This window comes from Miniopterus natalensis, chromosome 10, assembly GCF_054644295.1.
Source record: "Miniopterus natalensis isolate mMinNat1 chromosome 10, mMinNat1.hap1, whole genome shotgun sequence".
Classification (NCBI taxonomy): domain Eukaryota; kingdom Metazoa; phylum Chordata; class Mammalia; order Chiroptera; family Miniopteridae; genus Miniopterus; species Miniopterus natalensis.
This window is the reverse complement of record NC_142090.1, coordinates 21,186,068-21,196,166: the sequence shown is the minus strand read 5'-3', so window position 1 is coordinate 21,196,166 and position 10,099 is coordinate 21,186,068. Positions and strand designations below refer to the sequence as shown.

The 10,099-nt window shown below is 41.7% G+C and overlaps 1 pseudogene; it reads left to right on the top strand.

The window, feature by feature from the left end:
* Window positions 1-300: 300 nt before the first annotated feature.
* Window positions 301-4,972, top strand: LOC107537308 (RNA 3'-terminal phosphate cyclase-like protein pseudogene; annotated as a pseudogene).
* Window positions 4,973-10,099: the final 5,127 nt, after the last annotated feature.

The window sequence follows — 10,099 nt, the reverse complement described above, 5'->3', positions numbered from 1 at the left end:
AGCATCTTTGAGAATTTATTTCCTTTAACGGCTCCTTCTTAGAGCTCATAACTGAGTTTAAATTAGTTCAAAACTAAGAAAGTTAATTCTGTTCCCCATAACAAGGAAGACTACATATCAACGGGCGGGGGGGGGGGGGGGGGGTTGGACACCACAGTTCCAAACAACTATAAATACTATAAAAAATAACAAATACCATTTTAAATGAGTAGGTCAAGGACAGTGTGAGGCCCCAAACCAAGCAAAAGCACAAATGTAGAGAACTGAGCATGTATTAATGCTGTTGATTTCTCTGAGGCCATGGATCAGGCCCTGGATGTCTTTAGTTTAATGAAACATAGGAGGTTAGAAAACAACCAAGCTCATAACGTGGGAAGTTGGATCAAAGGCCCGATAAACATAGGACCTCCAAAAGTCAACACTCTCAATGGGTAAAGTTAAAAATCAAGCAAACACTAGAGGGAGCAGGTAAGAAAATTACTCTGTCTCAGCCTTGGCTGGTAAAAGGGGTTGTTAGAGGAACTGACTTCTGACAATTCATAACCACTCGTGTGGACTCAGGTGGAATTCACATTTCCAGTGAGGCCCCAACATCCCAAGCTGACAATTCCACTTAAGGTGATCCTGAGTGGCAGTTCCTCCAGGCATCTGGGAGAACCAAATACAATCTCTCTGTGGAGAGAAGCATTCTCTTCCCATAGGCTGCTTAGAAGTTCCAAGATTAAATTCAGCTAAACAGGAACTAAAATAAAGATCCAGATCTAGAGTTTGGGGGATTAAATGTCAGTCTGTGTGAGAGCCAGTGATTTAGGCCTTGGGTCTCTACAGAGTGGGGAGGAAGGAAAATAAACTTGAGACACACACACACCCCAAAGAGCCACACCTTCCATCCAAAGATAGAAGTCCATCTGCCTACCTGAGGCAAAATCTCAAAGGGAGCTTAAAATAAAACCTGTCTGTGTCCATATAGTTCTGAGTGGGGAAAATGTAATAATAGTCTTCTTGGTCATTTTTAACCAAAGACCTGCCTGGGATTTGTGTATAAGTTATTTGCAAGGTCAAGAAAAACATATGCCAATAAATTGAATTAAAGGGGTCTATTGCAGGGTTCTTCAGAAGCAGGACTGAGGTCAGAGGCTGAGAGAGTTGCTTATTAGGAGTCAATGCCTGTGAAAAAAAGGAAGAGGGAACAGGACTGGATAGAGACGGCTAGTGATGTACGTGCCACAAATCCAGCAACAGCAGAGTATTGCCTGTCAGAGCCTCCGAAGTTGGGCCATAATAGGCAGACTGTTACAGCTGCTTCATGATCTTAGGTGTGGTGGCTTTTTAAAAAAAAAATTTTTTTAAATATGTCTTTATTGATTTCAGAGAGAGGAAGAGAGAGATAGATACATCAATGATCAGAGAGTCACTGATCTGCTGCCTCCTGCATGGCTCCCACTGGGGATCCAGCCCGCAACCTGGGCATATGCCCTGACTGGGAATAGAACCAGGATTTCCTGGATCGGAGGTCGACACTCAACCACTGAGCCACACTGGCTGGGCACAGCTGAGCAGAACTGAAGTGGTTAAGAGCTGAGGTTTTTCTGTTTAGCCCACTTTCTGCAGTGGGGCAGCAAGTTCTCTCTTGAAGGGGGGACTTGGGTGCTGCAACTCAGTGTCCAGCACATCAGTGACAGACTGATGGTGTCCTCTGGGTCCCAGACGTAGAAAATATTTTCTGCAGGGAACTGTTCTTAATTCATGCCTCTTAGATTAAATTTAGCAAAGTATGAGTTCAAAATAATAAATTATCAAAAATGTAAGCATGTCAACCAGTGTGAGAGAATCAGAAATAAGTAATAAAACCTTTATAAATCACACAAGACTTCAATATTGACTATAAAATATTAGTTTAATATGAATTTTAAAAGTAAAGATATATTGAAAATACGATCAAGAAACAAAAACTATCAAATTGTCTGAGTAACTTCACATAATTCTATGGAACTAAACTTGAAATTCTAGTAGAAATTAGTAATCTTCTAAGAAAATAAGATTTAGTAAAATTTATCCCAATCAAGATAAAAAGTCTAAATGGACTATTTACAATAAAAGGATTAGAAAAAATATATAAAATAACTCTCAGGCTAAAATGCACCAAATTTCATTGGATTTTTAAGATCAAGTAATCTTGAAGTTACATCAATTATTCTAATCCTCAGAAAAAAATAAAATTTACAAATTCTTTTTATGAAGCAGATTAACACGTATGTCAAACTATATTTAAAAATGCACAAAATGTATAGACATCTCCTTTTAGAAAATTGGCACAAAAATCTTAAATAAATGATTAGCAAGGAGAGTTAAAAAAAGCATTAACAAATAATATATCATGACCAACTAAAATTTATCACAGAAATCTAAAGTGAGTCAGTGTTGGAAATCCATTAATATATCATCGTAGTAAAAGTGAAAAAGATAAAATCATATGATTTTTTCAATGAAAATTTGACAAGATTCAACGTCCATTTAAAAAACTCAATAAAATAGAAATTGATGGGTACTTTCTTTAAAAAACACACACATGTATACCTTAGCACCAACACCAACATCTTTATATAATGGAAAATCACTAGAATCATTCATGATAAAATTTCAAATAAGACATGATCCACTATCTTTACTACATTTTAACGATAGGTTGGAGGTATTAATTAGCACAATCAGATGAGAGGTAGCAAATATAAGCAGGAGAAAGGAGGAAGAAAAATATCTCTACTTGTAGATGATACAGTTAAATATCTAAAAAACTAAAAGAATCTCTGGTAAAAACTACTGAAAACTATAAAGGAATTTAATAAAATAGAAAAATATAGAAATCCAGTCTTTATACAAACAAAATTTAGTTAGAAGAAATAATGGAAGAGCAGACATCTATTTTGCCAAAAAAAAAAAAAAAAAAAAAAATCTAAAAATCAACTTAAAAAGAGAAGTGCAAAACTTATATGAGTAAAACTATAAAGCATTCTTATAATAATAATAATAAAAGTAGACAGGAATTAATGGAAAGACACATCAAGTTCTCGGCTTAGAATATTCAACATCATAAAGGTGTCAATTCTCCCTAGGGGAATTTATAAACTTAAAACAATTCTAATAGAATAGCATTATATTTTCTTAAACTACAAGTTGATTAGTTAGCTTATTTATAAAAATGAATAAGAGAAAAGCCTTGTGAAAACAACCAATGTGGGAGACTGGTGACCAGGTCAAAGTTTGAAATATGTTATATAAAGTCTCTATAAATAAAGCAGTGTGGTCTTACTGCACAAATAAAGACTAATGAAAAGAATTTAATGTATCTAGATATAGACCAAAAGGAATATGAAGTCTCAGTATATGACAAGGGCCTCATCTGAAATGGGGGTGAAGGGTGATGTAGGGGACAACTGAACAGTGAAAAGGAAAGATAAAATTGAATGCATTCCTCACACCACACACCAGGATAATTGTAAACAGATTGGCTATCTAAATATAAATAGCAATTCTAATGTGCACATACATGTACATATATAAAGATATATGTGTGTGTATATGTACATATAGATTGTTTCATATATAATGTATATAAATATGTATTCTCCAGATTCACTGGCAGCTTCTTTGAAGGGTAAATTGGTCAACCAAATGAACCATGGCATCATTAAAACTTACCACCTACCGGCCCTCGGCGCGATGGGGAGGCCTGGAGGCGATCGCTGGCTCCACCTGCTCCCCTTGGACCCCACGTCTCTTTTCTCTGCCTTCCAATTGCAAACCAAGTGGACACGTGTAGGGGGGAGGGGGCGCCCCGCCGCAGCCGCCGGGTGCGGACCCTGCCCTGCCTGCAGGAGCTGCTCCCTGGCGCTGGGGGCCTTGCGCGGTGCGCGCAGGTGGAGCTCAGGCCACCCCCTCAAGGTCTGAATCTGCTGACCCTGAGGGGGCGCCCCGTCAGAATCCAAAAGATCCATGTTCAGAGATGATAACCCAGGCCTCCGAGATTTTGAAGCCAGCTTCATAAGGCTGTTGGGCAAAATGACAAGTGGCTCTCAAATTGAAATAAGCCGACAAGGAAGGACCTTATGGTATCAGCCTGGCCTCCTGTATGGTGCACCTGTGGACATGACCGGGAGTCCTTGGCAGCATTGGCTATTCCCTGGAGAGCCTTCTTTGCCTGGCTCCACTATGAAGCACCCGTTAAGAATAGTTCTGTGTGGAGTGACCAATAACCAGCTTGACCCTTTGGTTGACATTCTTAGGGCAATAGCCTTCCCTCTTTTGAAACAGTTTGGAATTGATGGTGAATCACTTGCACTAAAGGCTGCAGAGGGGGAGTGTCTCCTAGAGGAGGAGGTGAAGTGTTTTACTCATGTCTAGAAGGAAGGTCCTGAGGCCCACAGACCTAGGAAGAATCAAACGTATCAGAGAAATGCCCTAGTGTGAACGGCACTGTGGATTCTGCAAGGGGCATCCTCAGCAAGCTCATACCTGATATCTAAATTTACACAGACCACATGAACGGAATTAACTCTGGGAAGTCTCCAGGCTTTGGGTTGTCACCAACAGCACCTTCCTCAGTGCTGAACTGGGCTCCAACCCCCAGGGCCAGGGAGCAGTGGTGCTTCCAGGGGACCCTGGCAGGAACTGTGCCACGCTGCCGGCTGAAGAAATCGATAAAGGTGGATGTGTGGACTTAACCAACCAAAGCCTGGCTCTATTCCTCATCACCTTTGGGCAGCAGAATGTTTCCAAAGTCCTGCTAGGACCACTCTCTCCTCACACAATAGAATTTTTGTGGCATCTAAAGAGCTTTTTCCAGATTATGTTTAAAATTGAAACCAAGCCCTGTGGTAAAGAACACAAGGGTGGGGCTAAAGTGCTGATGACCTGTGCTGGCATCGGTTTCCCAACCTTAGCAAGACCCTCAAGTGATACTATCACAGGATAAAGGACCCCAATGTCTACAGACACTGCAGAAGCTGCCAACGACCCAAAGGCACCAAGTGCAAACTCCTCCAGGGCAGGATTGCCTCTTATATTAAGGTCTGTCTTAATCTCCACTTAAAAACAATCAGAATATCCAAATAAAAGACATCTTTATACCATGTGGTTTCCAGCCATTTCTCCAATGGCACTGAAATTCTTCAGGAGGCCCTGTCACGACGAGAGCTCCCTCGTCTTACCTGCACAAAGAACATCCTTCAGGATGCAGTCGTGCTGCTAGGCCAACATCACAGATGCATTTCATCAATGCTTCCTCAGCCCACATCCCTGAGCTCCTGTGGTGTGGCCCTTTCCCAGACCTGCGGCATCCGTTACTGTTCTTTCTGCAAGGACTGCCCTCTTTGAACTCTGGTTTCTGTGTAGGGATTAAATGAGGTAAGGTCGACAGAAACTCTTTATAAGTGGGACAGTGTTATGAAAATTTCAGAAAATGGCATATTAGACTATTTCATCCCTTGTCTTTGGAATGAACTCTGCTGTCTTGGAGGTAGATTCTGCTCTCTGTCTGGTTCATCATAAGTGTATGTAGGGGGATGAGTGCATGGAGAGGGCAGGGGTTCAATTAAAGTTATTGGATATCTTCTATTAAAAAAAATTCACTGCCTACCAAAATACTTTTGTGGTGGTTTGATTATATCTCAGAGGGAAGGTAGGGGGAAGGAAGAGATTAACCAAAGAACTTATATGCATATGTGCATAACGCATGGACACAGACAGTAGTGTGGTGAAGGCCTGGGGGAGGCAGGGGGGAGGGGGTCAATGGGGGAAAAAGGGGACATCTGTAATACTTTCAACAATAAAGGTAAATTTATAAAAAGAATACATAAAATATTACTAATTAACAATGTTAAACAATGAACACTCAAAAAATGATGAGACGAGGAGAATGATGAAAACTTGTCACTTTGCTTACTTGACGATAGCTAGATATGCGAATGCTTTTCCAAAAGCTGGTCATAGGATGCTGGAAATATATATATCAATGGTGCAATAAATTAGCCCTTTACCTAAGAGAACAGAAACTTTCAAGCCCATGAGAAGCAATGACTTACATACAAAACATATCACTGACAAGCTCTTGTCTCACAAGTAATAATAATAAATCAAAATTGCAAGTCATGGCTGACTACTACTACCAAATGAGCTATTTTAAATATTTATTTTTATTATTTTTTAAATTTATTTATCTTTATTGTCGAGTGTATTACAGATGCCCCCCATTTTTCCACCCCACCCCAGGCCTTCACTACACTATTGTCTGTGTCCATGAGTTATGCATATATGCATATAAGTTCTTTAGTTAATCTCTGCCCACCTTCCCTCCTTCTTTCCCTCTGAGATCTGGCAGTCTGTTCTATGCTTCCATGTCTCTGGGCCTATTTTGTTCGTCTGTTTATTTTGCTCATTAGATTCCACATACGAGTGAGATCATGTGATACTTGTCTTTCTGTGACTGGCTTATTTCCCTTAGCATAATACTCTCCAGTTTCCTTCATGCTGTCTCAAAGGGTAAGAGATCCTTCTTCTTTACAGCTGCGTAGTATTCCATGGTGTAAATGTCCCACAGCTTTTTTTTTATCCATTTATCTACTAATGAGCACTTGGGCTGTTTCCAGATCTTAGCTATTGTAAATTGTGCTGCTATGAACATAGGGGTGCATATATTCTTTCTGGTTGGTGTTTTGGGATTCTTAAGATCTGTTCCTAGAAGTGGGACCACTGGGTCAAATGGCAGCTCACTTTTTAATTTTTTGAGGAAATTACATACTGTTTTCCATGTGGATGCACCATTCTGCATTCCCACTGGCAGTGTACTAAGGTTCTCTTTTCTCCACACCCTCACCAGCACTTATTGTTTGTTGATTTATTAAATATTTAGATGCAGATACCATTACATATTTTAAAAAGTCACATTTCTTGCCTGGCCGGGAGTGGCTCAGCGGTTGAGCATCAACCTAGGATCCAGGAGATCGGGGTTCGATTCCTGGTCAGGGCACATGCCCGGTTTGCAGGCTAGGGAGCCGATCAATGACTCTCTCATCATTGATGTTTCTATCTCTCTCTCTCCCCCTCCTTTCCTCTCTCTGAAATTAATAAAGATTTGTTTTTTAAAAAAAATCTTCTCAGAGGGCACAAAGGAAATTTAAAAAAATAAATAAATAAAAATAGTCACATTTCTTTAAACTTCTCCTTTTCTTTCTCTTCCTCTCCCAAAAAAGTCACAAGTACTGATATTTTATAAATTACACTATTGCTCAAAATAAATCATAGGCTTTAATAATCAATTTACTATGACTTAAGGCCTCAAATCAATCCAAAAGTATGTTAGAAAGTGATTGGCCAGTGTTCCAAAGGAGTTTTTGAGAAAAAAAGAGATTCAGATAGAATCCTGCCATGATCTTAACCAAATGAGACAGAAAGACCTGAAAAAGAAAAGGCCACCTTTTTTCAGATTCTGCAGTAATTGGCCATAGATACAATGTGCAGCTACATTGCTCTATGTCAACAAAAAGGCACAGCAAGCAACCAATTTATTTGTTGGGATTTTGAATAGCTTTCCACACCAAAATGAAAAAGATTCATGTTTAAATGTTTCAGCGCTCATCTTATCACTACTAGTAATGCCTTCATCTTGAAAACAAATTTACCATTTTAATAAGAGCCTGCTGTTGTCCCCCTACTTAGAACTGTAATTTGTTAATATTAGAATTGCTAAACCTTGAAATTAGAGGTTATAGATTATTCATACACCAGGAGAAAATGTCTCTGCTTCTTGGCAGACTTTTTACTCTCTACTCTCTTGAAGTCAGTCCTCCTTATTTATGAATTTCATAAAATCTATCTTGTACTTACTTGGAGCCTTTATTATTATTATTATTATTATTGACACCAACACAGTTTATTTGCAAATAAATAAATACATACTAAGCAGAGCCTCCTGCCTGCTTCAAAGTGTCTCCTCTATGGGTCCCCACGGGAGGGTCTGGGGAAGGTCGTCCTGGAGGGGACAGGCTCTCACCTGCTGGCGCGGCCTTACCAGCCTCGCAGGTCCCCTCGGCCAGGTGAGGGGGACTGGAGAGGGACCCCCGAAGGTGCTGAAGCCAGAAAGGCCGCAGGCTCCCAGACAGGGCTCCAGTTGTCTGTGGTCACTTCAGCTACTCAGCCCGGGGCCACTCCAGGGGCGAGAGGGGCATCCAGGTCTCCAACTGCGACAGCACGTGGCTGGAAAAAAGCCTAGACCAGGGCCCCGCCCAGTCGCCAGCCCCGCCCCACCCTCGCAGTGGAGCAGCCGGGGCACCGCGGGGGCCCCAGGACCCGCGGGCGGGATCCCAGGACCCGCGGGGGGGGGGGGGGGGGGGCTGGGCCGGGCTCCCGCCTCCCGCCTCCCGCCTCCCGCCTCCCGCCCCCACAGTGGGCAGCCCCGAGGGAGCCCCGTGTCCCTGCGCCCGGCCAGGCTCTCCCGGCCCCTGCCCTTGAGCTCGGGCAGGTGTAAAGCCTCCTGACGCCAGCGGCAGGCTCCTGAGGGTAAGTGAAGGCCAGGCTCCCCTTTGCTGCAGTTAGGCTGCTGCTCAAACACCTCGTGACAGCACTTTCCTGACCACCGTACCTAACAGAGCTTCTCTTCTTATCTCGAATGACTTTTGTTCATGGCATTTATCTCTAGCTGACATTATATGCATATACTCTTATATTTAATTACTTATATGTACTTACACATATATACTTTATATCCTTACACATAATACATTATATACATATACATTATTTGTCTCCCACAACCACACACGGGGTAAGAACATTGTTTATTCACTGCTGCACCTAAAACAGCCAAGTACATGGTAGATACTCAACAATTTATCGCAAAATGAACTAATAAATCACATAATGAACAAATGAGTTGACAAGTAGGAGGAACAGGTGAAGGCCTGGATGGAGTACCCTGGTGGGAAAACAGAATGTAGCATGAGATATTCAGACTCCGGTGCCTGCGATCAGAAAAGTGCCAGCAAAGCGGTGGGTGGGCAGGCGGGAGGGTGGGTGGGAGAACCAGTCACTTTTCCAGGTCCTGAATGTTGCCTCACATTGGCCCTTTGGCAAATCACTTTGGTTTTTAAATCCAACAGGAAATGCTTTTGGTATATTTATGAGACCTGCAAGGGGAAAACACTACGGAGTCTCACTTCAAACTTGAGCCTTAAAACAAAATTTAAAATGGAGACATTTGCTTCCAAATACTGTAGCCAGAACAAGTTATGCTAAAGAGAAATATCACAGAACTCTAGCTGAATGACTAACTTGTGACGTCCCCTGCCCATTCTCCTCCCCCCAATCACCATTTTCCATGATAACTGTAGGGAAATCTTTTGGAGAAATGTATGTAGGGAACAAATGATGGGTTCCAAGGAAAAAAGGGTAAAAATTAGAATGATGACATGGCAAGTAAAATTAAAGTAAAAAAGAGAAGAGCTTGGAATCCAAGTCAGCCAGACAAGCACAAGTGACAGGATCACTCAAACAGCTGCTCCCTGGCGCACACTGAGGGGGGCATAGGGCCCCCTGCCTGTCTCCGTCCCAAAGCACCTCTCCCAGGTGACCACGCTTTCCTTTTGCTCCTCTCGGCCCTCACCCAACACGCTCCTTCCGTCAGTTCCTTGGAACCCAGGCTTGTCTCCTCCAGACCTGGGAACCTATATTTGTTTTCCTTGGTGCCTTGCCAAAAACGAGATGTAAATTCAACGTAAATGTGAAGTAGGACCCCAAAGCCCCCGTGACCTAAAGAGTTGGCTTTCTGGCTGCTTCGTTAACAGGAGCGCTAGCACACAGATTTTCTAAATTTATTTAAAAATGTAAGACATTTTGCAGAGGACGCCTGGGAATCTAGACTGGGAAGCAGAATACCTTCTGCTGCTCTGTAGGGCTTTGTAAGTTGGTTGGAACATAATGCAAACAGCTTGTCCTGCTATAACCATTATAATGATGTAAATTATTTATATAGATAAGCACAAATAAAATGAAATTAAAGCACCATTAATGAATATCACTACATTCTGTTTGGTTTGGTTTTGCTGCA